General features: G+C 44.0%; 26 non-coding genes and 5 pseudogenes across 26 annotated transcripts; all 31 read right to left on the bottom strand.

Moving 5' to 3' along the window:
• Positions 1-240: 240 nt before the first annotated feature.
• Positions 241-359, bottom strand: LOC142508236 (5S ribosomal RNA). The gene has a single exon (XR_012806460.1). It is a non-coding gene; the product is annotated as a 5S ribosomal RNA (ribosomal RNA).
• A 685-nt stretch (positions 360-1,044) lies between these two features.
• Positions 1,045-1,163, bottom strand: LOC142507760 (5S ribosomal RNA). The gene has a single exon (XR_012806007.1). It is a non-coding gene; the product is annotated as a 5S ribosomal RNA (ribosomal RNA).
• A 1,055-nt stretch (positions 1,164-2,218) lies between these two features.
• On the bottom strand, positions 2,219-2,336 carry LOC142512768 (5S ribosomal RNA; annotated as a pseudogene).
• Positions 2,337-3,015: 679 nt separating this feature from the next.
• LOC142509329 (5S ribosomal RNA) lies at positions 3,016-3,134 on the bottom strand. The gene has a single exon (XR_012807508.1). It is a non-coding gene; the product is annotated as a 5S ribosomal RNA (ribosomal RNA).
• Positions 3,135-3,724: 590 nt separating this feature from the next.
• On the bottom strand, positions 3,725-3,843 carry LOC142508369 (5S ribosomal RNA). Its single transcript, XR_012806584.1, has one exon. It is a non-coding gene; the product is annotated as a 5S ribosomal RNA (ribosomal RNA).
• Positions 3,844-4,529: 686 nt separating this feature from the next.
• LOC142517001 (5S ribosomal RNA) lies at positions 4,530-4,648 on the bottom strand. Its single transcript, XR_012812765.1, has one exon. It is a non-coding gene; the product is annotated as a 5S ribosomal RNA (ribosomal RNA).
• A 682-nt stretch (positions 4,649-5,330) lies between these two features.
• Positions 5,331-5,449, bottom strand: LOC142510558 (5S ribosomal RNA; annotated as a pseudogene).
• Positions 5,450-6,136: 687 nt separating this feature from the next.
• Positions 6,137-6,255, bottom strand: LOC142514312 (5S ribosomal RNA). Its single transcript, XR_012810211.1, has one exon. It is a non-coding gene; the product is annotated as a 5S ribosomal RNA (ribosomal RNA).
• A 233-nt stretch (positions 6,256-6,488) lies between these two features.
• Positions 6,489-6,607, bottom strand: LOC142517062 (5S ribosomal RNA). Its single transcript, XR_012812823.1, has one exon. It is a non-coding gene; the product is annotated as a 5S ribosomal RNA (ribosomal RNA).
• Positions 6,608-7,290: 683 nt separating this feature from the next.
• Positions 7,291-7,408, bottom strand: LOC142509103 (5S ribosomal RNA). The gene has a single exon (XR_012807291.1). It is a non-coding gene; the product is annotated as a 5S ribosomal RNA (ribosomal RNA).
• A 681-nt stretch (positions 7,409-8,089) lies between these two features.
• LOC142515920 (5S ribosomal RNA) lies at positions 8,090-8,208 on the bottom strand. Its single transcript, XR_012811741.1, has one exon. It is a non-coding gene; the product is annotated as a 5S ribosomal RNA (ribosomal RNA).
• A 684-nt stretch (positions 8,209-8,892) lies between these two features.
• On the bottom strand, positions 8,893-9,011 carry LOC142510850 (5S ribosomal RNA). Its single transcript, XR_012808686.1, has one exon. It is a non-coding gene; the product is annotated as a 5S ribosomal RNA (ribosomal RNA).
• A 682-nt stretch (positions 9,012-9,693) lies between these two features.
• Positions 9,694-9,812, bottom strand: LOC142510679 (5S ribosomal RNA). The gene has a single exon (XR_012808669.1). It is a non-coding gene; the product is annotated as a 5S ribosomal RNA (ribosomal RNA).
• Positions 9,813-10,494: 682 nt separating this feature from the next.
• Positions 10,495-10,613, bottom strand: LOC142514774 (5S ribosomal RNA). The gene has a single exon (XR_012810651.1). It is a non-coding gene; the product is annotated as a 5S ribosomal RNA (ribosomal RNA).
• Positions 10,614-11,298: 685 nt separating this feature from the next.
• On the bottom strand, positions 11,299-11,417 carry LOC142513533 (5S ribosomal RNA). The gene has a single exon (XR_012809475.1). It is a non-coding gene; the product is annotated as a 5S ribosomal RNA (ribosomal RNA).
• Positions 11,418-12,101: 684 nt separating this feature from the next.
• Positions 12,102-12,220, bottom strand: LOC142516441 (5S ribosomal RNA). The gene has a single exon (XR_012812234.1). It is a non-coding gene; the product is annotated as a 5S ribosomal RNA (ribosomal RNA).
• Positions 12,221-12,903: 683 nt separating this feature from the next.
• On the bottom strand, positions 12,904-13,023 carry LOC142512473 (5S ribosomal RNA; annotated as a pseudogene).
• A 404-nt stretch (positions 13,024-13,427) lies between these two features.
• LOC142514773 (5S ribosomal RNA) lies at positions 13,428-13,546 on the bottom strand. Its single transcript, XR_012810650.1, has one exon. It is a non-coding gene; the product is annotated as a 5S ribosomal RNA (ribosomal RNA).
• A 684-nt stretch (positions 13,547-14,230) lies between these two features.
• Positions 14,231-14,349, bottom strand: LOC142513532 (5S ribosomal RNA). The gene has a single exon (XR_012809474.1). It is a non-coding gene; the product is annotated as a 5S ribosomal RNA (ribosomal RNA).
• Positions 14,350-15,032: 683 nt separating this feature from the next.
• On the bottom strand, positions 15,033-15,151 carry LOC142516439 (5S ribosomal RNA). The gene has a single exon (XR_012812233.1). It is a non-coding gene; the product is annotated as a 5S ribosomal RNA (ribosomal RNA).
• Positions 15,152-15,832: 681 nt separating this feature from the next.
• Positions 15,833-15,951, bottom strand: LOC142512750 (5S ribosomal RNA; annotated as a pseudogene).
• Positions 15,952-16,355: 404 nt separating this feature from the next.
• LOC142516438 (5S ribosomal RNA) lies at positions 16,356-16,474 on the bottom strand. Its single transcript, XR_012812232.1, has one exon. It is a non-coding gene; the product is annotated as a 5S ribosomal RNA (ribosomal RNA).
• Positions 16,475-17,158: 684 nt separating this feature from the next.
• Positions 17,159-17,278, bottom strand: LOC142508681 (5S ribosomal RNA). The gene has a single exon (XR_012806885.1). It is a non-coding gene; the product is annotated as a 5S ribosomal RNA (ribosomal RNA).
• A 680-nt stretch (positions 17,279-17,958) lies between these two features.
• LOC142507279 (5S ribosomal RNA) lies at positions 17,959-18,079 on the bottom strand. Its single transcript, XR_012805539.1, has one exon. It is a non-coding gene; the product is annotated as a 5S ribosomal RNA (ribosomal RNA).
• Positions 18,080-18,764: 685 nt separating this feature from the next.
• On the bottom strand, positions 18,765-18,888 carry LOC142512670 (5S ribosomal RNA; annotated as a pseudogene).
• A 679-nt stretch (positions 18,889-19,567) lies between these two features.
• Positions 19,568-19,685, bottom strand: LOC142511391 (5S ribosomal RNA). The gene has a single exon (XR_012808737.1). It is a non-coding gene; the product is annotated as a 5S ribosomal RNA (ribosomal RNA).
• Positions 19,686-20,368: 683 nt separating this feature from the next.
• On the bottom strand, positions 20,369-20,487 carry LOC142516455 (5S ribosomal RNA). Its single transcript, XR_012812248.1, has one exon. It is a non-coding gene; the product is annotated as a 5S ribosomal RNA (ribosomal RNA).
• Positions 20,488-21,168: 681 nt separating this feature from the next.
• On the bottom strand, positions 21,169-21,287 carry LOC142516444 (5S ribosomal RNA). The gene has a single exon (XR_012812237.1). It is a non-coding gene; the product is annotated as a 5S ribosomal RNA (ribosomal RNA).
• A 673-nt stretch (positions 21,288-21,960) lies between these two features.
• LOC142515435 (5S ribosomal RNA) lies at positions 21,961-22,077 on the bottom strand. Its single transcript, XR_012811280.1, has one exon. It is a non-coding gene; the product is annotated as a 5S ribosomal RNA (ribosomal RNA).
• A 672-nt stretch (positions 22,078-22,749) lies between these two features.
• LOC142511379 (5S ribosomal RNA) lies at positions 22,750-22,867 on the bottom strand. The gene has a single exon (XR_012808736.1). It is a non-coding gene; the product is annotated as a 5S ribosomal RNA (ribosomal RNA).
• A 673-nt stretch (positions 22,868-23,540) lies between these two features.
• Positions 23,541-23,655, bottom strand: LOC142508941 (5S ribosomal RNA). Its single transcript, XR_012807137.1, has one exon. It is a non-coding gene; the product is annotated as a 5S ribosomal RNA (ribosomal RNA).
• Positions 23,656-23,848: the final 193 nt, after the last annotated feature.

Raw genomic sequence — 23,848 nt, 5'->3', positions numbered from 1 at the left:
AATCGCAAATTAGAGGGTCTTAGAGAAGGAATTCGGCTAAAATCTCGTCAGCTCATTGCGTAGTAATGAGTCTCGTCCGTTTGCCCGTTTACAATCAAATTAGCCTAGAATTTTGTCCAAATCCGGCAGTGCCCGAGCTACTTTCATTTCACAAGTCTTATCTGGTCCCGATCGAGATTCAGATGATTTGAGCCGAAACTCGTCTGTCAACAAGTAATCAGAAATAGAAAAACACGAAAAGGGGTGCAACACGAGGACTTCCCAGGGGGTCACCCATCCTAGTACTGCTCTCGCCCAAGCATTCTTAACTTCGGAGTTCTGATGGGATCCGGTGCATTAGTGCTGGTATGATCGCACCCGACATTGAGTGGGATGTTAATTCTTATATCCCTCGAGTACGTGTGGAGCGGGCGGCGATGGACAACACGCGGCACTGCTCTCGCCCAATCATAACCATGAAGTTAAGCGTTCTGGCGCGATGGCAGAGCTAGGATGAGTGACCTCCCTGGGAAGACATCGTGTCGCGACCGTTTATGTAAATTATGGATAAAACAGTCGAAATAATTGTTTTTAATGAGTTAACCGTCTCCGGAGTAATCTGCGTCATACCCTTCCGCAAAGAACCGGCTCACGACAACAAAAATCGATAAATGTTCCCAAAAAATAGAAAAAAAAATTAGAAGAAGAAAGTAGCAAATGTAAAGCTATTATTATGCCTGGGATACGATAAAATGGAACCGGAATCGAATTTCGAACTTTCTAAATGGATTTCTCGAGTAAACAGAAGCCTAACAGAAGCGGAAAATCGCAAATTAGAGTGTCTTAGAGAAAGAATTCGGCTAAAATCTCGTCAGCTCATTGCGTAGTAATGAGTCTCGTCCGTTTGCCCGTTTACAATCAAATTAGCCTACAATTTTGTCCAAATCCGGCAGTGCCCGAGCTACTTTCATTTCACATGTCTTATCTAGTCCCGATCGAGATTCAGATGACTTGAGCCGAAAATCGTCTGTCAACAAGTAATCAAAAATAGAAAAAACACGAAAAGGGGTGCAACACGAGGACTTCCCAGGGGGTCACCCATCCTAGTACTGCTCTCGCCCAAGCACGCTTTACTTCGGAGTTCTGATGGGATCCGGTGTATTAGTGCTGGTATGATCGCACCCGACATTGAGTGGGATGTTTATTCTTATATCCCTCGAGTACGTGTGGAGCGGGCGGCGATGGACAACACGCGGCACTCCTCTCGCCCAATCATAACCATGAAGTTAAGCGTTCTGGCGCGATGGCAGAGCTAGGATGGGTGACCTCCCTGGGAAGACCTCGTGTCGCGACCGTTTATGTAAATTATGGATAAAACAGTCGAAATAATTGTTTTTAATGAGTTAACCGTCTCCGGAGTAATCTGCGTCATACCCTTCCGCACAGAACCGGCTCACGACAACAAAAATCGATAAATGTTCCCAGAAAATAGAAAAAAAATAAGAAGAAGGAAATAACGAATGTAAAGCTGTTATTATGCCTGGGATACGATAAAATGGAACCGGAATCGAATTTCGAACTTCCTAAGCAGATTTCTCGAGGAAACGAAAGCTTAACAGAAGCGGTAAATCGCAAATTAGAGGGTCTTAGAGAAGAAATTCGGCTAAAATCTCGTCAGCTCATTGCGTAGAATGAGTCTCGTCCGTTTGCCCGTTTACAATCAAATTAGCCTACAATTTTGTCCAAATCCGGCAGTGCCCGAGCTACTTTCATTTCACATGTCTTATCTGGTCCCGATCGAGATTCAGATGATTTGAGCCGAAAATCATCTGTCAACAAGTAATCAAAAATAGAAAAACACGAAAAGGGGTGCAACACGAGGACTTCCAAGAATGTAAAGCTATTATTATTCCTGGGATACGATAAAATGGATCCGGAATCGAATTTCGAACTTCCTAAACGGATTTCTCGAGGAAACGGAACATTAACAGAAGCGGTAAATAGCAAATTAGAGGGTCTTAGAGAAGAAATTTAGCTAAAATCTCGCGAGCACTTTGCGGAGTAATGAGTCTCGTCCGTTTGCCCGTTTACAATAAAATTAGCCTACAATTTTATCCAAATCAGGCAGTACCCGAGCTACGCTGATTTCACATGTCTTATTTGGTCCCGATCGAGATTCAGATTATTTGAGCAGAAAATCGTCCGTCAACAAGTAATCAAAAATAGAAAAACACGAAATGGGGTATAACACAAGGACTTCCCAGGGGGTCACCCATCCTAGTACTGCTCTCTCCTAAGCACGCTTAACTTCGGAGTTATGATGGGATCCAGTGCAATAGTGCTGGTTAATAGCACCAGACATTGAGTGGGATGTTTATTCTTATATCCCTCTAGTACGTGTGGAGCGGGCGGCGATTGACAACACGCGGCACTGCTCTCGCCCAATCATAACTATGAAGTTAAGCGTTCTGGCGCGATGGCAGAGGTAGGATGGGTGACCTCCCTGGGAAGACCTCGTGTCGCGACCGTTTACGTAAATTATGGATAAAACAGTCGAAATAATTGTTTTTTAATGAGTTAACCGTCTCCGGAGTAATCTGTGTCATACCCTTCCGCACAGAACCGGCTCACGACAAAAAAAATCGATAAATGTTCCCACAAAATAGAAAAAAATTAGAAGACTAAATAGCGAATGTAAAGCTATTATTATGCTTGAGATACGATAAAATGTAACCGGAATCGAATTTAGAACTTCCTAAGCGGATTTCCAAGGAAACGGAAGCTTAACAGAAGCAGTAAATCGCAAATTAGAGGTTTTTAGAGAAGGAATTCGGCTAAAATCTCGTCAGCTCATTGCGTAGTAAAGAGTCTCGGTCGTTTGCCGTTTACTATCTAATTAGCCTACAATTTTGTCCAAATCCGACAATGCCCGAGCTACGTTGATTTCTCATGTCTTATCAGGTCACGATCTAGATTCAGATGATTTGAGCCGAAAATCGTCTGTCAACAAGTAATCAAAAGTAGAAAACACGAAAATGGGTGCAACACGAGAACTTCCAAGGGGGTCACCCATCCTAGTATTGCTCTCTCCCAAGCATGCTTAACTTCGGAGTTCTGATGGGATCCGGTGCATTAGTGCTGGTATGATAGCACGCGACATTGAGTGGGATGTTTATTCTTATATCCCTCGAGTACGTGTGTAGCGGGCGGCGATAGACAACAGGCGGCACTGCTCTCGCCCAATCAGAACCATGAAGTTAAGCGTTCTGTTTTTAATTAGTTATCCGTCTCGGGAGTAATCTGCGTCATACCTTTCCGCACAGAACCGGCTCACGACAACAAAAATCACTAAATGTTCCCAGAAAATAGAAAAAAAAATAAGAAGAAGAAAATAGCGAATGTAAAGCTATTATTATGCCTGGGATACGATAAAATGGAACGTGAATCGAATTTCGAACTTCCTAAACATTTTTTCTCGAGGAAACGAAAGCTTAACAGAAGCGGAAAATCGCAAATTAGAGGGTTTTAGATAAGGAATTCGGCTAAAATCTCACCATATCATTGAGAAGTAACGAGTCTCGTTCGGTTGCCCGTTTACAATCAAATATCCTACAATTTTGTCCAAATCCGGCAGTGCCCGAGCTACGTTGATTTCAAATGTTTTATCTGGTCCCGATCGAGATTCAGATGATTGGAGCCGAAAGTCGTCTGTCAACAAGTAATCAAAAATAGAAAAACACGAAAAGGTGTGCAACACGAGGACATCCCAGGGTGTCACCCATCCTAGTACTGCTCTCGTCCAAGCACGCTTAACTTCAGAGTTCTGATGGGATCCGGTGCATTGGTGCTGGTATGATCGCACCCGACCTTGAGTTGGATGTATATTCTAATATCCCTCGTGTACGTGTGGAGCGGGCGGCGATGGACAACACGCGGCACTGCTCTCGCCCAATCATAATCATGACGTTAAGCGTTCTGGCGCGATGGCAAAGCAAGGATGGGTGACCTCCCTGGGAAGTCCTCGTGTCGCGACTATTTGCCTAAATTATGGCAAAAACAGTCGAAATAATTGTTTTTAATGAGTTAACCGTCTCCGGAGTAATCTGCGTCATACCCTTCCGCACAGAACCGGCTCACGACAACAAAAATCGATAAATGTTCCCAGAAAATAGAAAAAAATAAGAAGAAGGAAATAACGAATGTAAAGCTGTTATTATGCCTGGGATACGATAAAATAGAACCGGAATCGAATTTCGAACTTGCTAAGCGGATTTCTCGAGGAAATGGAAGCTTAACAGAAACGGAAAATCGCAAATTAGAGGGTCTTAGAGAAGGAATTCGGCTAAAATCTCGTCAGCTCATTGCGGAGTAATGAGTTTCGTTCGTTTGCCCTGTTACAATAAAATTAACCTACAATTTTGTCCAAATCCGGCAGTGCCCGAGCTACGTTGATTTCACATGTCTTATTTGTTTCCGATCGAGATTCAGATTATTTGAGCCGAAAATCGTCTGTCAACAAGTTATCAATCAAAAATAGAAAAACACAAAAATGGGTGCAACACGAGGACTTCCCAGGGGGTCATCCATCCTAGTACTTCTCTCGCCCAAGCACGCTTAACTTCGGAGTTCTGATGAAATCCGGTGCATTAGTGCTTGTATTATCGCACCCGACATTGAGTGGGATGTTTATTCTTATATCCTCGAGTACGTGTGGAGCGGGCGACGATGGACAACACGCGGCACTGCTCTCGTCCAATCATAACCATGAAGTTAAGCGTTCTAGCGCGATGGCAGAGCTAGGATGGGCGACCTCCCGGGAAGATCTCGTGTCGTGACCGTTTACGTAAATTATGGATAAAACAGTTGAAATAATTGTTTTTAATGAGTTAACCTTCTCCGGAGTAATCTGCGTCATACCCTTCCGCACAAAACCGCCTCAATACAACAAAAATCGCAAAATATTCCCAGAAAATAGAAAAAAAATAAGAAGAAGGTAATAGCCAATGTAAACCTATTATTATGCCTGGGATACGATAAAATGGAACGTGAATCGAATTTCGAACTTCCTAAACATTTTTTCTCGAGGAAACGGAAGCTTAACAGAAGCGAAAAATCGCAAATTAGAGGGTTTTAGATAAGGAATTCGGCTAAAATCTCACCATATCATTGAGAAGTAACGAGTCTCGTTCGGTTGCCCGTTTACAATCAAATTAGCCTACAATTTTGTCCAAATCCGGCAGTGCCCGAGCTACGTTGATTTCAAATGTTTTATCTGGTCCCGATCGAGATTCAGATGATTGGAGCCGAAAGTCGTCTGTCAACAAGTAATCAAAAATAGAAAAACACGAAAAGGTGTGCAACACGAGGACATCCCAGGGTGTCACCCATCCTAGTACTGCTCTCGTCCAAGCACGCTTAACTTCAGAGTTCTGATGGGATCCGGTGCATTGGTGGTGGTATGATCGCACCCGACCTTGAGTTGGATGTATATTCTAATATCCCTCGTGTACGTGTGGAGCGGGCGGCGATGGACAACACGCGGCACTGCTCTCGTCCAATCATAATCATGACGTTAAGTGTTCTGGCGCGATGGCAGAGCAAGGATGGGTGACCTCACTGGGAAGTCCTCGTGTCGCGACTATTTGCGTAAATTATGGCAAAAACAGTCGAAATAATTGTTTTTAATGAGTTAACCGTCTCCGGAGTAATCTGCGTCATACCCTTCCGCACAGAACCGGCTCACGACAACAAAAATCGAAAAATGTTCCCAGAAAATAGAAAAAAAATAAGAAGAAGAAAATAGCGAATGTAAAGCTATTATTATGCCTGGGATACGATAAAATGGAACTGGAATCGAATTTCGAACTTGCTAAGCGGATTTCTCGAGGAAATGGAAGCTTAACAGAAACGGAAAATCGCAAATTAATGGGGCTTAGAGAAGGAATTCTGCTAAAATCTCGTCACCTCATTGCGGAGTAATGAGTCTCGTTCGTTTGCCCTGTTACAATAAAATTAACCTGCAATTTTGTCCAAATCCGGCAGTGCCCGAGCTACGTTGATTTTACATGTCTTATTTGTTCCCGATCGAGATTCAGATGATTTGAGCCTAAAATCGTCTGTCAACAAGTAATCAATCAAAAATAGAAAAACACAAAAATGGGTGCAACACGAGGACTTCCCAGGGGGTCATCCATCCTAGTACTTCTCTCGCCCAAGCAAGCTTAACTTCGGAGTTCTGATGGGATCCGGTGCATTAGTGCTGGTATTATCGCACCCGACATTGAGTGGGATGTTTATTCTTATATCCTCGAGTACGTGTGGAGCGGGCGACGATGGACAACACGCGGCACTGCCCATTTACAATAAAATTAGCCTATAATTTTGTCCAAATCCAGCAGTGCTCGAGCTACGTTGATTTCACATGTCTTATCTGGTCCCGATCGAGATTCAGATGATTTGAGCCGAAAATCGTCTGTCAACAAGTAATAAAAAATAGAAAAACACGAAAAGGGGTGCAACACGAGGACTTCCCAAGGGGTCACCCATCCTAGTATTGCTCTCGCCCAAGCACGCTTAACTTCGGAGTTCTGATGGGATTTGATGCATTAGTGCTGGTATGATCGCACCCGGACATTGAGTGAAATGTTTATTCTTATATCCCTCGAGTACGTGTGGAGCGGGCGGCGATGGACAACACGCGGCACTGATCTCGCCCAATCATAACCATGAAGTTAAGCGTTCTGGCGCGATGGCAGAGCTAGGATGGGTGACCTCCCTGGGAAGTCCTCGGGTCGCGACCGTTTACGTAAATTATGGAAAAAACAGTCGAAATAATTGTTTTTAATGAGTTAACCGTCTCCAAAGTAATCTGCGTCATACCCTTCCGCACAGAACCGGCTCACGATAACAAAAATCGCTAAATGTTCCCAGAAAATAAGAAAAAAATAAGAAGAATGAAATAGCGAATGTAAAGTTATTATTTTGCCTGGGATATGATAAAATCGAACCGGAATCGAATTTCGAACTTCCTAAGCGGATTTCTCGAGGAAACGAAAGCTTAATAGAAGCGGTAAATCGCAAATTAGAGGGTCTTAGAGAAGGAATTCGGCTAAAATCTCGTCAGCTCATTGGGTAGAATGAGTCTCGTCCGTTTGCCCGTTTACAATCAAATTAGCCTAAAATTTTGTCCAAATCCGGCAGTGCCCGAGCTACTTTCATTTCACATGTCTTATCTGGTCTCGATCGAGATTCAGATGATTTGAGCCAAAAATCGTCTGTCAACAAGTAATCAAAAAGAGAAAAACACGAAAAAGGGTGCAACACGAGGACTTCCCTGGGGTCACCCACCCTAGTACTGCTCTCGCGCAAGCACGCTTAACTTCGAAGTTCTGATGGGATCCGATGCATTAGTGCTGGCATGATCGCACCCGACATTGAGTGGGATGTTTATTCTTATATCCCTCGAGTACGTGTGGAGCGGGCGGCGATGGACAACACGCGGCACCGCCCTCGCCCAATCATAATCATGAAGTTAACCGTTCTGGCGCGATGGCAGAGCTAGGATGGGTGACCTTCCTGGGAAGACCTCGTGTCGCGACCGGTTACGTAAATTATGGATAAAACAGTCGAAATAATTGTTTTTAATGAGTTACCCGTCTCCGGAGTATTCTGAGTCATACCCTTCCGCACAGAACCGGCTAACGACAGCAAAAATCGATAAATGTTCCCAGAAAATAGAAAAAAAAATAAGAAGGAAATAACGAATGTAAAACTATTATTATGCCTCGGATACGATAAAATGGAACCGGAATCGAATTTCAAACTTCCTAAGCGGATTTCTCGAGGAAACGAAAGCTTAACAGAAGCTGTAAATCGCAAATTAGAGGGTCTTAGAGAAGGAATTCAGCTAAAATCTCGTCAGCTCATTGCGTAGTAAAGAGTCTCGTCCGTTTGCCCGTTTACAATCAAATTAGCCTACAATTTTATCCAAATCCGGCAGTGCCCGAGCTACTTTCATTTCACAGGTATTATCTGGTCCCGATCGAGATTCAGATGATTTGAGCCGAAAATCGTCTGTCTACAAGTAATAAAAAATAGAAAATCACGAAAAGGGGTGCAACACGAGGACTTCTCAGGGGGTCACCCATCCTAGTACTGCTCTCGCCCAAGAATGCTTAACTTCGGAGTTCTGATGGGATCCGGTGCATTAGTGCTGGTATGATCGTACCCGACATTGAGTGGGATGTTTATTCTTATATCCCTCGAGTACGTGTGGAGCGGGCGGCGATGGACAACACGCGGCACTGCTCTCGCCCAATCATAACCATGAAGTTATGCGTTCTGGCACGATGGCAAAGCTAGGATGGGTGACCTCCCTGGGAAGACCTCGTGTCGCGACCGTTTACGTAAATTATGGATAAAACAGTCGAAATAATTGTTTTTAATGAGTTAACCGTCTCTGGAGTAATCTGCGTCATACCCTTCCGCAGAGAACCGGCTCACGACAACAAAAATCGATAAATGTTCCCAGAAAATAGAAAAAAAAATAAGAAGAAGGAAATAACGAATGTAAAGCTATTATTATGCCTGGGATACGATAAAATGGAACCGGAATCCAATTTCGAACTTCCTAATCGGATTTCTCGAGGAAACGAAAGCTTAAGAGAAGTGGTAAATCGCAAATTAAAGGGTCTTAGAGAAGGAATTCGGCTAAAATCTCGTCAGCTCATTGCGTAGTAATGAGTCTCGTCCGTTTGCTCGTTTACAATCAAATTAGGCTACAATTTTGTCCAAATCCGGCAGTGCCCGAGCTACTTTCATTTCACATGTATTATCTGGTCTTGATCGAGATTCAGATGATTTGAGCCGAAAATCGTCTGTCAACAAGTAATCAAAAATAGAAAAACACGAAAAGGGGTGCAACACGAGGACTTCCAAGGGGGTCACCCATCCTAGTACTGCTCTCGCCCAAGCACGCTTTACTTCGGAGTTCTGATGGGATCCGGTGCATTAGTGCTGGTATGATCGCACCCGACATTGAGTGGGATGTTTATTCTTATATCCCTCGAGTACGTGTGGAGCGGGCGGCGATGGACAACACGCGGCACTCCTCTCGCCCAATCATAACCATGAAGTTAAGCGTTCTGGCGCGATGGCAGAGCTAGGATGGGTGACCTCCCTGGGAAGACCTCGTGTCGCGACCGTTTATGTAAATTATGGATAAAACAGTCGAAATAATTGTTTTTAATGAGTTAACCGTCTCCGGAGTAATCTGCGTCATACCCTTCCGCACAGAACCGGCTCACGACAACAAAAATCGATAAATGTTCCCAGAAAATAGAAAAAAATAAGAAGAAGGAAATAACGAATGTAAAGCTATTATTATGCCTGGGATACGATAAAATGGAACCGGAATCAAATTTCGAACTTCCTAATCGGATTTCTCGAGGAAACGAAAGCTTAAGAGAAGTGGTAAATCGCAAATTAAAGGGTCTTAGAGAAGGAATTCGGCTAAAATCTCGTCAGCTCATTGCGTAGTAATGAGTCTCGTCCGTTTGCTCGTTTACAATCAAATTAGGCTACAATTTTGTCCAAATCCGGCAGTGCCCGAGCTACTTTCATTTCACATGTATTATCTGGTCTTGATCGAGATTCAGATGATTTGAGCCGAAAATCGTCTGTCAACAAGTAATCAAAAATAGAAAAACACGAAAAGGGGTGCAACACGAGGACTTCCAAGGGGGTCACCCATCCTAGTACTGCTCTCGTCCAAGCACGCTTAACTTCGGAGTTCTGATGGGATCCGGTGCATTAGTGCTGGTATGATCGCACCCGACATTGAGTGGGATGTTTATTCTTATATCCCTCGAGTAAGTGCGGAGCGGGCGGCGATGGACAACACGCGGCACTGCTCTCGCCCAATCATAACCATGAAGTTAAGTGTTCTGGCGCGATGGCAGAGGTAGGATGGGTGACCTCCCTAGGAATACCTCGTGTCGCGACCGTTTACGTAAATTATGGATAAAACAGTCGAAATAATTGTTTTTAATGAGTTAACCCTCTCCGGAATAATCTGCGACATACCCTTCCGCACAGAACGGCTCACGACAACAAAAATCGATAAATGTTCCGGGAAAAAAGAAAAAAAATAAGAAGAAGGAAATAACAAATGTAAAGCTATTATTATGCCTGGGATACGATAAAATGGAACCGGAATCGAATTTCGAACTTTCTAAGCGGATTTCTCGAGGAAACGAAAGCTTAACAGAAGTGGTAAATCGCAAATTAAAGGGTCTTAGAGAAGGAATTTGGCTAAAATCTCGTCAGCTCATTGCGTAGTAATGAGTCTCGTCCGTTTGCCCGTTTACAATCAAATTAGCCTACAATTTTGTCCAAATCCGGCAGTGCCCGAGCTACTTTCATTTCACATGTCTTATCTGGTCCCGATCGAGATTCAGATGATTTGAGCAGAAAATCGTATGTCAACAAGTAATCAAAAATAGAAAAACACGAAAAGGGGTGCAACACGAGGACTTCCCAGGGGGTCACCCATCCTAGTACTGCTCTCGCCCAAGAATGATTAACTTCGGAGTTCTGATGGGATCCGGTGTATTAGTGCTGGTATGATCGCACCCGACATTGAGTGGATGTTTATTCTTATATCCCTCGAGTACGTGTGGAGTGGGCGGCGATGGACAACACGCGGCACTGCTCTCGCCCAATCATAACCATGAAGTTATGCGTTCTAGCGCGATGGCAGAGCTAGGATGGGTGACCTCCCTGGGAAGACCTCGTGTCGCGACCGTTTACGTAAATTATGGATAAAACAGTCGAAATAATTGTTTTTAATGAGTTAACAGTCTCCGGATTAATCTGCGTCATACCCTTCCGCACAGAACCGGCTCAGGACAACAAAAATCGACAAATGTTCCCAGAAAATAGAAAAAAAAAATAAGAAGAAGGAAATAACGAATGTAAAGCTATTATTATGCCTGGGATACGATAAAATGGAACCGGAATCAAATTTCGAACTTCCTAAGCGGATTTCTCGAGGAAACGAAAGCTTAAGAGAAGCGGTAAATCGCAAATTAAAGGGTCTTAGAAAAGGAATTCGGCTAAAATCTCGTCAGCTCATGGCGTAGTAATGAGTCTCGTCCGGTTGCTCGTTTACAATCAAATTAGGCTACAATTTTGTCCAAATCCGGCAGTGCCTGAGCTACTTTCATTTCACATGTATTATCTGGTCCCGATCGAGATTCAGATGATTTGAGCCGAAAATCGTCTGTCTACAAGTAATAAAAAATAGAAAAAACACGAAAAGGGGTGCAACACGAGGACTTCCCAGGGGGTCACCCATCCTAGTACTGCTCTCGCCCAAGAATGCTTAACTTCGGAGTTCTGATGGGATCCGGTGCATTAGTGCTGGTATGATCGCACCCGACATTGAGTGGGATGTTTATTCTTATATCCCTCGAGTACGTGTGGAACGGGCGGCGATGGACAACACGCGGCACTGCTCTCGCTTAATCATAACCATGAAGTTACGCGTTCTGGCGCGATGGCAGAGCTAGGATGGGTGACCTCCCTGGGAAGACCTCGTGTCGCGACCGTTTACGTAAATTATGGATAAAACAGTCGAAATAATTGTTTTTAATGAGTTAACCGTCTCCAGAGTAATCTGCGTCATACCCTTCCGCACAAAACCGGCTCAGGACAACAAAAATCGACAAATGTTCCCAGAAAATAGAAAAAAAAATAAGAAGAAGGAAATAACGAATGTAAAGCTATTATTATGCCTGGGATACGATAAAATGGAACCGGAATCGAATTTCGAACTTCCTAAGCGAATTTCTCGAGGAAACGAAAGCTTAAGAGAAGCGGTAAATCGCAAATTAAAGGGTCTTAGAGAAGGAATTCGGCTAAAATCTCGTCAGCTCATTGCGTAGTAATGAGTCTCGTCCGTTTGCTCGTTTACAATCAAATTAGGCTACAATTTTGTCCAAATCCGGCAGTGCCCGAGCTACTTTCATTTCACATGTATTATCTGGTCTTGATCGAGATTCAGATGATTTGAGCCGAAAATCATCTGTCAACAAGTAATCAAAAATAGAAAAACAAGAAAAGGGGTGCAACACGAGGACTTCCCAGGGGGTCATCCATCCTAGTACTGCTCTCGTCCAAGCACGCTTAACTTCGAAGTCCTGATGGGATCCGGTGCATTAGTGCTGGTATGATCGCAGCCGACATTGAGTGGGATGTTTATTCTTATATCCCTCGAGTACGTGCGGAGCGGGCGGCGATGGACAACACGCGGCACTGCTCTCGCCCAATCATAACCATGAAGTTAAGTGTTCTGGCGCGATGGCAGAGGTAGGATGGGTGACCTCCCTGGGAAGACCTCGTTTCGACACCGTTTACGTAAATTATGGATAAAACAGTCGAAATAATTGTTTTTAATGAGTTAACCCTCTCCGGAATAATCTGCGTCATACCCTTCCGCACAGAACCGGCTCACGACAACAAATATCGATAAATGTTCCCAGAAAATAGAAAAAAAATAATAAGAAGGAAATAACGAATGTAAAGCTATTATTATGCCTGGGTTACGATAAAATGGAACCGGAATCGAATTTCGAACTTCCTAAGCGGATTTCTCGATGAAACGAAAGCTTAAGAGAAGCGGTAAATCGCAAATTAGAGGGTCTTAGAGAAGGAATTCGGCTAAAATCTCGTCAGCTCATTGTGTAGTAATGAGTCTCGTCCGTTTGCTCGTTTACAATCAAATTCGGCTACAATTTTGTCCAAATCCGGCAGTGCCCGAGCTACTTTCATTTCACATGTCTTATCTGGTCTTGATCGAGATTCAGATGATTTGAGCCGAAAATCGTATGTCAACAAGTAATCAAAAATAGAAAAACACGAAAAGGGGTGCAACACGAGGACTTCCAAATGGGTCACACATCCTAGTACTGCTCTCGTTTAAGCACGCTTAACTTCGAAGTTCTGATGGGATCCGGTGCATTAGTGCTGGTATGATCGACAACAAAAATCGACAAATGTTCCCAGAAAATAGAAAAAAAAATAAGAAGAAGGAAATAACGAATGTAAAGCTATTATTATGCCTGGGATACGATAAAATGGAACCGGAATCGAATTTCGAACTTCCTAAGCGGATTTCTCGAGGAAACGAAAGCTTAAGAGAAGCGGTAAATCGCAAATTAAAGGGTCTTAGAGAAGGAATTCGGCTAAAATCTCGTCAGCTCATTGCGTAGTAATGAGTCTCGTCCGTTTGCCCGTTTACAATCAAATTAGCCTACAATTTTGTCCAAATCCGGCAGTGCCCGAGCTACTTTCATTTCACATGTCTTATCTGGTCCCGATCGAGATTCAGATGATTTGAGCCGAAAATCGTCTGTCAACAAGTAATCAAAAATAGAAAAACACGAAAAGGGGTGCAACACGAGGACTTCCCAGGGGGTCACCCATCCTAGTACTGCTCTCGCCCAAGAATGATTAACTTCGGAGTTCTGATGGGATCCGGTGTATTAGTGCTGGTATGATCGCACCCGACATTGAGTGGATGTTTATTCTTATATCCCTCGAGTACGTGTGGAGTGGGCGGCGATGGACAACACGTGGCACTGCTCTCGCCCAATCATAACCATGAAGTTATGCGTTCTAGCGCGATGGCAGAGCTAGGATGGGTGACCTCCCTGGGAAGACCTCGTGTCGCGACCGTTTACGTAAATTATGGATAAAACAGTCGAAATAATTGTTTTTAATGAGTTAACAGTCTCCGGATTAATCTGTGTCATACCCTTCCGCACAGAACCGGCTCAGGACAACAAAAATCGACAAATGTTCCCAGAAAATAGAAAAAAAAAATAAGAAGAAGGAAATAACGAATGTAAAGCTATTATTATGCCTGGGATACGATAAAATGGAACCGGAATCAAATTTCGAACTTCCTAAGCGGATTTCTCGAGGAAACGAAAGCTTAAGAGAAGCGGTAAATCGCAAATTAAAGGGTCTTAGAAAAGGAATTCGGCTAAAATCTCGTCAGCTCATGGCGTAGTAATGAGTCTCGTCCGGTTGCTCGTTTACAATCAAATTAGGCTACAATTTTGTCCAAATCCGGCAGTGCCTGAGCTACTTTCATTTCACATGTATTATCTGGTCCCGATCGAGATTCAGATGATTTGAGCCGAAAATCGTCTGTCTACAAGTAATAAAAAATAGAAAAACACGAAAAGGGGTGCAACACGAGGACTTCCCAGGGGGTCACCCATCCTAGTACTGCTCTCGCCCAAGAATGCTTAACTTCGGAGTTCTGATGGGATCCGGTGCATTAGTGCTGGTATGATCGCACCCGACATTGAGTGGGATGTTTATTCTTATATCCCTCGAGTACGTGTGGAACGGGCGGCGATGGACAACACGCGGCACTGCTCTCGCTTAATCATAACCATGAAGTTATGCGTTCTGGCGCGATGGCAGAGCTAGGATGGGTGACCTCCCTGGGAAGACCTCGTGTCGCGACCGTTTACGTAAATTATGGATAAAACAGTCGAAATAATTGTTTTTAATGAGTTAACCGTCTCCAGAGTAATCTGCGTCATACCCTTCCGCACAAACCGGCTCAGGACAACAAAAATCGACAAATGTTCCCAGAAAATAGAAAAAAAAATAAGAAGAAGGAAATAACGAATGTAAAGCTATTATTATGCCTGGGATACGATAAAATGGAACCGGAATCGATTTCGAACTTCCTAAGCGAATTTCTCGAGGAAACGAAAGCTTAAGAGAAGCGGTAAATCGCAAATTAAAGGGTCTTAGAGAAGGAATTCGGCTAAAATCTCGTCAGCTCATTGCGTAGTAATGAGTCTCGTTCCGTTTGCTCGTTTACAATCAAATTAGGCTACAATTTTGTCCAAATCCGGCAGTGCCCGAGCTACTTTCATTTCACATGTATTATCTGGTCTTGATCGAGATTCAGATGATTTGAGCCGAAAATCGTCTGTCAACAAGTAATCAAAAATAGAAAAACACGAAAAGGGGTGCAACACGAGGACTTCCCAGGGGGTCATCCATCCTAGTACTGCTCTCGTCCAAGCACGCTTAACTTCGAAGTCCTGATGGGATCCGGTGCATTAGTGCTGGTATGATCGCAGCCGACATTGAGTGGGATGTTTATTCTTATATCCCTCGAGTACGTGCGGAGCGGGCGGCGATGGACAACACGCGGCACTGCTCTCGCCCAATCATAACCATGAAGTTAAGTGTTCTGGCGCGATGGCAGAGGTAGGATGGGTGACCTCCCTGGGAAGACCTCGTTTCGACACCGTTTACGTAAATTATGGATAAAACAGTCGAAATAATTGTTTTTAATGAGTTAACCCTCTCCGGAATAATCTGCGTCATAACCCTTCCGCACAGAACCGGCTCACGACAACAAATATCGATAAATGTTCCCAGAAAATAGAAAAAAAATAATAAGAGAAATAACGAATGTAAAGCTATTATTAGGCCTGGGTTACGATTAAAATGGAACCGGAATCGAATTTCGAACTTCCTAAGCGGATTTCTCGATGAACGAAAGCTTAAGAGAAGCGGTAAATCGCAAATTAGAGGGTCTTAGAGAAGGAATTCGGCTAAAATCTCGTCAGCTCATTGTGTAGTAATGAGTCTCGTCCGTTTGCTCGTTTACAATCAAATTCGGCTACAATTTTGTCCAAATCCGGCAGTGCCCGAGCTAATTTCATTTCACATGTCTTATCTGGTCTTGATCGAGATTCAGATGATTGAGCCGAAAATCGTATGTCAACAAGTAATCAAAATAGAAAAACACGAAAAGGGGGTGCAACACGAGGACTTCCAAATGGGTCACACATCCTAGTACTGCTCTCGTTAAGCACGCTTAACTTCGAAGTTCTGATGGGATCCGGTGCATTAGTGCTGGTATGATCGACAACAAAAATCGACAAATGTTCCCAGAAAATAGAAAAAAAAATAAGAAGAAGGAAATAACGAATGTAAAGCTATTATTATGCCTGGGATACGATAAAATGGAACCGGAATCGAATTTCGAACTTCCTAAGCGGATTTCTCGAGGAAACGAAAGCTTAAGAGAAGCGGTAAATCGCAAATTAAAGGGTCTTAGAGAAGGAATTCGGCTAAAATCTCGTCAGCTCATTGCGTAGTAATGAGTCTCGTCCGTTTCCTCGTTTACAATCAAATTAGGCTACAATTTTGTCCAAATCCGGCATTGCCCGAGCTACTTTCATTTCACATGTCTTATCTGGTCTTGATCGAGATTCAGATGATTTGAGCCGAAAATCGTCTGTCAACAAATAATCAAAAATAGAAAAACACGAAAAGGGGTGCAACACGAGGACTTCCCAGGGGGTCATCCATCCTAGTACTGCTCTCGTCCAAGCACGCTTAACTTCGAAGTCCTGATGGGATCCGGTGCATTAGTGCTGGTATGATCGCAGCCGACATTGAGTGGGATGTTTATTCTTATATCCCTCGAGTAGGTGTGGAGCGGGCGGCGATGGACAACACGCGGCACTGCTCTCGCCCAATCATAACCATGAAGTTATGCGTTCTGGCGCGATGGCAGAGCTAGGATGGGTGACCTCCCTGGGAAGACCTCGTGTCGCGACCGTTTACGTAAATCATGGATAAAACAGTCGAAATAATTGTTTTTAATGAGTTAACCGTCTCCGGAGTAATCTGCGTCATACCCTTCCGCACAGAACCGGCTCATGACAACAAAAACCGACAAATGTTCCCAGAAAATAGAAAAAAAAATAAGAAGAAGGAAATAACGAATGTAAAGCTATTATTATGCCTGGGATACGATAAAATGGAACCGGAATCGAATTTCGAACTTCCTAAGCGGATTTCTCGAGGAAACGAAAGCTTAAGAGAAGCGGTAAATCGCAAATTAAAGGGTCTTAGAGAAGGAATTCGGCTAAAATCTCGTCAGCTCATTGCGTAGGAATGAGTCTCGTACGTTTGCTCGTTTACAATCAAATTAGGCTACAATTTTGTCCAAATCCGGCATTGCCCGAGCTACTTTCATTTCACATGTCTTATCTGGTCTTGATCGAGATTCAGATGATTTGAGCCGAAAATCGTCTGTCAACAAGTAATCAAAAATAGAAAAACACGAAAAGGGGTGCAACACGAGGACTTCCCAGGGGGTCATCCATCCTAGTACTGCTCTCGTCCAAGCACGCTTAAACTTCGAAGTCCTGATGGGATCCGGTGCATTAGTGCTGGTATGATCGCAGCCGACATTGAGTGGGATGTTTATTCTTATATCCCTCGAGTACGTGCGTAGCGGGCGGCGATGGACAACACGCGGCACTGCTCTCGCCCAATCATAAACCTGAAGTTAAGTGTTCTGGCGCGATGGCAGAGGTAGGATGGGTGACCTCCCTGGGAAGACCTCGTTCGACACCGTTACGTAATTATGGATAAAACAGTCGAAATAATTGTTTTTAAAGAGTTAACCCTCTCCGGAATAATCTGCGTCATACCCTTCCGCACAGAACCGGCTCACGACAACAAACATCGATAAATGTTTCCAGAAAATAGAAAAAAATAATAAGAAGGAAATAACGAATGTAAAGCTATTATTATGCCTGGGATACGATAAAATGGAACCGGAATCGAATTTCGAACTTCCTAAGCGGATTTCCTCGATGAACGAAAGCTTAACAGAAGCGGTAAATCGCAAATTAGAGGGTCTTAGAGAAGGAATTAGGCTAAAATCTCGTCAGCTCATTGCGTAGTAATAAGTCTCGTCCGTTTGCCTGTTTACAATCAAATTAGCCTACAATTTTGTCCAAATCCGGCAGTGCCCGAGCTACTTTAATTTCACATGTCTTATCTGGTCCCGAATGAGATTCAGATGATTTGAGCCGAAAATCGTATGTCAACAAGTAATCAAAAATAGAAAAAACACGAAAAGGGGTGCAACACGAGGACTTCCCAGGGGTCGGTCACCCATCCTAGTACTGCTCTCGCCAAGCACGCTTAACTTCGGAGTTCTGATGGGATCCGGTGCATTAGTGCTGGTATGATCGCACCCGACATTGAGTGGGATGTTTATTCTTATATCCCTCGAGTACGTGTGGAGCGGGCGGCAGATGGACAACACGCGGCACTGCTCTCGCCCAATCATAACCATGAAGTTAAGCGTTTCTGGCGCGATGGCAGAGTAGGATGGGTGACCTCCCTGAGAAGACCTCGTGTCGCGACCGGTTTACGTAATTATGGATAAAACAGTCGAAATAATTGTTTTTAATGAGTTAACCGTCTCCGGAGTAATCTGCGTCATACCCTTACTGCACAAGAACCGGCTCACGACAACAAAATCGATATAATGTTTCCTAGAAAATAGAAAAAAAATAAGAAGAAGGAAATAACGAATGTAAAGCTATTATTATGCCTGGGATACGATAAAATGGAACCGGAATCGAATTCGAACTTCCTAAGCGGATTTCATGATGAAACGAAAGCTTAACAGAAGCGTTAAATCGCAAATTAGGAGGGTCTTAGAGAAGGAATTCGGCTAAATCTCGTCAGCTCATTGTGTAGTAATTAGTCTCGTCCGTTTGCTCGTTTACAATCAAATTAGCCTACAATTTTGTCCAAATCCGGCAGTGCCCGAGCTACTTTCATTTCACATGTCTTATCTGGTCTTGATCGAGATTCAGATGATTTGAGCCGAAATCGTCTTATCAACAGGTAATCAAAATAGAAAAACACGAAAAGGGGTGCAACACGAGGACTTCCCAGGGGGTCGGTCACCCATCCTAGTAACTGCTTCTCAGCCAAGCACGCTTACTTCGGAGTTCTGATGGGATCCGGTGCATTAGTGCTGGTATGATCGCACCTGACATTGAGTGGGATGTTTATTCTTATATCCCTCGAGTACGTGCAGAGCGGGCGGCGATGGACAACACGCGGCCCTGCTCTCGCCCAATCATAACCATGAAGTTAAGCGTTCTGGCGCGATGGCAGAGTTAGGTTGGGTGACCTCTCTGGGAAGACCTCGTGTCGCGACCGGTTACGTAAATTATGGATAAAAGAGTCGAAATAATTGTTTTTAATGAGTTAACCGTCTCCGAAGTAATCTGCGTCATACCCTTCTGCACAGAACCGGCTCACGACAACAAAAATCAATATATGTTCCTAGAAAATAGAAAAAAAATAAGAAGGAAATAACGAATGTAAAGCTATTATTATGCCTGGGATTCGATGAAATGGAACCGGAATCGAATTTCGAACTTCCTAAGCGGATTTCATGAGGAAACGAAAGCTTAACAGAAGCGTTAAATCGCAAATTGGAGGGTCTTAGAGAAGGAATTCGGCTAAAATCTCGTCAGCTCATTGTGTAGTAATGAGTCTCGTCCGTTTGCTCGTTTACAATCAAATTAGGCTACAATTTTGTCCAAATCCAGCAGTGCCCGAGCTACTTTCATTTCACATGTCTTATCTGGTCTTGATCGAGATTCAGATGATTTGAGCCGAAAATCGTCTGTCAACAAGTAATCAAAAATAGAAAAACACGAAAAGGGTGCAACACGAGGACTTCCCAGGGGTCACCCATCCTAGTACTGCTCTCGCCCAAGCACGCTTAACTTCGGAGTTCTGATGGGATCCGGTGCATTAGTGCTGGTATGATCGCACCCGACATTGAGTGGGATGTTTATTCTTATATCCCTCGAGTACGTGTGGAGCGGGCGGCGATGGACAACACGCGGCACTGCTCTCGCCCAATCATAACCATGAAGTTAAGCGTTCTGGCGCGATGGCAGAGCTAGGATGGGTGACCTCCCTGGGAAGACCTCGTGTCCGCGACCGTTTACGTAAATTATGGATAAACATGCGAAATAATTGTTTTTAATTAGTTAACCGTCTCCGGAGTAATCTGCGTCATACCCTTCCGCACAGAACCGGCTCAGGACAACAAAAATCGACAATGTTCCAAGGAAATAGAAAAAAAAATAGAAGAAGGAAATAACGATGTAAGCTATTATATGCCTGGGATACGATAAATGGAACCGGAATCGAATTTCGAACTTCCTAAGCGGATTTCTCGCGGAAACGAAAAGCTTAAAGAAGCGGTAAATCGCTAATTAAGGGTTTTAGAGAAAGGAATTCGGCTAAAATCTCGTCAGCTCATTGCGGAGTAATGAGTCTCGTCCGTTTGCCTCGTTTACAATGCAAATTAGGCCTACAATTTTGTCCAAAATCCGGCAGTGCCCTAGCTACTGTCATTTCACATGTCTTATCTGGTCTCGATCGAGATCAAGTGATTTGGCCTGAAAAATCGCTGTCAACAAGTAAATCAAAAATAGAAAAAACACGAAAAAGGGTGCAACACGAGGACTTCCCAGGGGGTCACCCATCCTAGTACTGCTCTCGCCCAAGCACGCTTAACTTCGGAGTTCTGATGGGATCCGGTGCATTAGTGCTGGTATGATCGCACCCGACATTGAGTGGGATGTTTATTCTTATATCCCTCGAGTACGTGTGGAGCGGGCGGCGATGGACAACACGCGGCACTGCTCTCGCCCAATCATAACCATGAAGTTAAGCGTTCTGGCGCGATGGGCAGGTAGGATGGGTGACCTCCCTGGGAAGACCTCGTGTCGCGACCGTTTACGTAAATTATGGATAAAACAGTCGAAATAATGTTTTTAATGAGTTAACCGTCTCCGGAGTAATCTGCGTCATACCCTTCCGCACAGAACCGGCTCACGACAACAAAAATCGATAAATGTTCCCAGAAAATAGAAAAAAAAATAGAAGAAGGAAATAACGAATGTAAAGCTATTATTATGCCTGGGATACGATAAAATGGAACCGGAATCGAATTTCGAACTTCCTAAGCGGATTTCTCGAGGAAACGAAAGCTTAACAGAAGCGGTAAATCGCAAATTAGAGGGTCTTAGAGAAGGAATTCGGCTAAAATCTCGTCAGCTCATTGCGTAGTAATGAGTCTCGTCCGTTTGCCCGTTTACAATCAAATTAGCCTACAATTTTGTCCAAATCCGGCAGTGCCCGAGCTACTTTCATTTCACATGTCTTATCTGGTCCCGATCGAGATTCAGATGATTTGAGCCGAAAATCGTCTGTCAACAAGTAATCAAAAATAGAAAAACACGAAAAAGGGTGCAACACGAGGACTTCCCAGGGGGTCACCCATCCTAGTACTGCTCTCGCCCAAGCACGCTTAACTTCGGAGTTCTGATGGGATCCGGTGCATTAGTGCTGGTATGATCGCACCCGACATTGAGTGGGATGTTTATTCTTATATCCCTCGAGTACGTGTGGAGCGGGCGGCGATGGACAACACGCGGCACTGCTCTCGCCCAATCATAACCATGAAGTTAAGCGTTCTGGCGCGATGGCAGAGCTAGGATGGGTGACCTCCCTGGGAAGACCTCGTGTCGCGACCGTTTACGTAAATTATGGATAAAACAGTCGAAATAATTGTTTTAATGAGTTAACCGTCTCCGGAGTAATCTGCGTCATACCCTTCCGCACAGAACCGGCTCACGACAACAAAAATCGATAAATGTTCCAGAAAATAGAAAAAAAAAATAAGAAGGAAATAACGAATGTAAAGCTATTATTATGCCTGGGATACGAAATGGAACCGGAATCGAATTTCGAACTTCCTAAGCGGATTTCTCGAGGAAACGAAAGCTTAACAGAAGGTAAATCGCAAATTAGAGGGTCTTAGAGAAGGAATTCGGCTAAAATCTCGTCAGCTCATTGCGTAGTAATGAGTCTCGTCCGTTTGCCCGTTTACAATCAAATTAGCCTACAATTTTGTCCAAATCCGGCAGTGCCCGAGCTACTTTCATTTCACATGTCTTATCTGGTCCGATCGAGATTCAGATGATTTGAGCCGAAAATCGTCTGTCAACAAGTAATCAAAAATAGAAAAACACGAAAAGGGTGCAACACGAGGACTTCCCAGGGGGTCACATCCTAGTACTGCTCTCGCCCAAGCACGCTTAACTTCGGAGTTCTGATGGGATCCGGTGCATTAGTGCTGGTATGATCGCACCCGACATTGAGTGGGATGTTTATTCTTATATCCCTCGAGTACGTGTGGAGCGGGCGGCGATGGACAACACGCGGCACTGCTCGCCCAATCATAACCATGAAGTTAAGCGTTCTGGCGCGATGGCAGAGCTAGGATGGGTGACCTCCCTGGGAAGACCTCGTGTCGCCGTTTACGTAAATTATGGATAAAACAGTCGAAATAATTGTTTTTAATGAGTTAACCGTCTCCGGAGTAATCTGCGTCATACCCTTCCGCACAGAACCGGCTCACGACAACAAAAATCGATAAATGTTCCCAGAAAATAGAAAAAAAATAAGAAGAAGGAAATAACGAATGTAAAGCTATTATTATGCCTGGGATACGATAAAATGGAACCGGAATCGAATTTCGAACTTCCTAAGCGGATTTCTCGAGGAAACGAAAGCTTAACAGAAGCGGTAAATCGCAAATTAGAGGGTCTTAGAGAAGGAATTCGGCTAAAATCTCGTCAGCTCATTGCGTAGTAAAGTCTCGTCGTTTGCCCGTTTACAATCAAATTAGCCTACAATTTTGTCCAAATCCGGCAGTGCCCGAGCTACTTTCATTTCACATGTCTTATCTGGTCGATCGAGATTCAGATGATTTGAGCCGAAAATCGTCTGTCAACAAGTAATCAAAAATAGAAAAACACGAAAAGGGTGCAACACGAGGACTTCCCAGGGGTCACCCATCCTAGTACTGCTCTCGCCCAAGCACGCTTAACTTCGGAGTTCTGATGGGATCCGGTGCATTAGTGCTGGTATGATCGCACCCGACATTTAGTGGGATGTTTATTCTTATATCCCTCGAGTACGTGTGGAGCGGGAGGCGATGGACAACACGCGGCACTGCTCTCGCCCAATCATAACCATGAAGTTAAGCGTTCTGGCGCGATGGCAGGCTAGGATGGGTGACCTCCCTGGGAAGACCTCGTGCGACCGTTTACGTAAATTATGGATAAAACAGTCGAAATAATTGTTTTAATGAGTTAACCGTCTTCGGAGTAATCTGCGTCATACCCTTCCGCACAGAACCGGCTCACGACAACAAAAATCGATAAATGTTCCCAGAAAATAGAAAAAAAAATAAGAAGAAGGAAATAACGAATGTAAAGCTATTATGCCTGGGATACGATAAAATGGAACCGGAATCGAATTTCGAACTTCCTAAGCGGATTTCTCGAGGAAACGAAAGCTTAACAGAAGCGGTAAATCGCAAATTAGAGGGTCTTAGAGAAGGAATTCGGCTAAAATCTCGTCAGCTCATTGCGTAGTAATGAGTCTCGTCCGTTTGCCGTTTACAATCAAATTAGCCTACAATTTTGTCCAAATCCGGCAGTGCCCGAGCTACTTTCATTTCACATGTCTTATCTGGTCCGATCGAGATTCAGATGATTTGAGCCGAAAATCGTCTGTCAACAAGTAATCAAAAATAGAAAAACACGAAAAAGGTGCAACAGGACTTCCCAGGGGGTCACCATCCTAGTACTGCTCTCGCCCAAGCACGCTTAACTTCGGAGTTCTGATGGGATCCGGTGCATTAGTGCTGGTATGATCGCACCCGACATTGAGTGGATGTTTATTCTTATATCCCTCGAGTACGTGTGGAGCGGGCGGCGATGGACAACACGCGGCACTGCTCTCGCCCAATCATAACCATGAAGTTAAGCGTTCTGGCGCGATGGCAGCTAGGATGGGTGACCTCCCTGGGAAGACCTCGTGTCGCGATCGCGACCGTTTACGTAATTATGGATAA

Source organism: Primulina tabacum, chromosome 10 (assembly GCF_025594145.1).
Source record: "Primulina tabacum isolate GXHZ01 chromosome 10, ASM2559414v2, whole genome shotgun sequence".
Lineage (NCBI taxonomy): Eukaryota > Viridiplantae > Streptophyta > Magnoliopsida > Lamiales > Gesneriaceae > Primulina > Primulina tabacum.
This window is presented reverse-complemented; position numbering and strand designations above follow the sequence as displayed.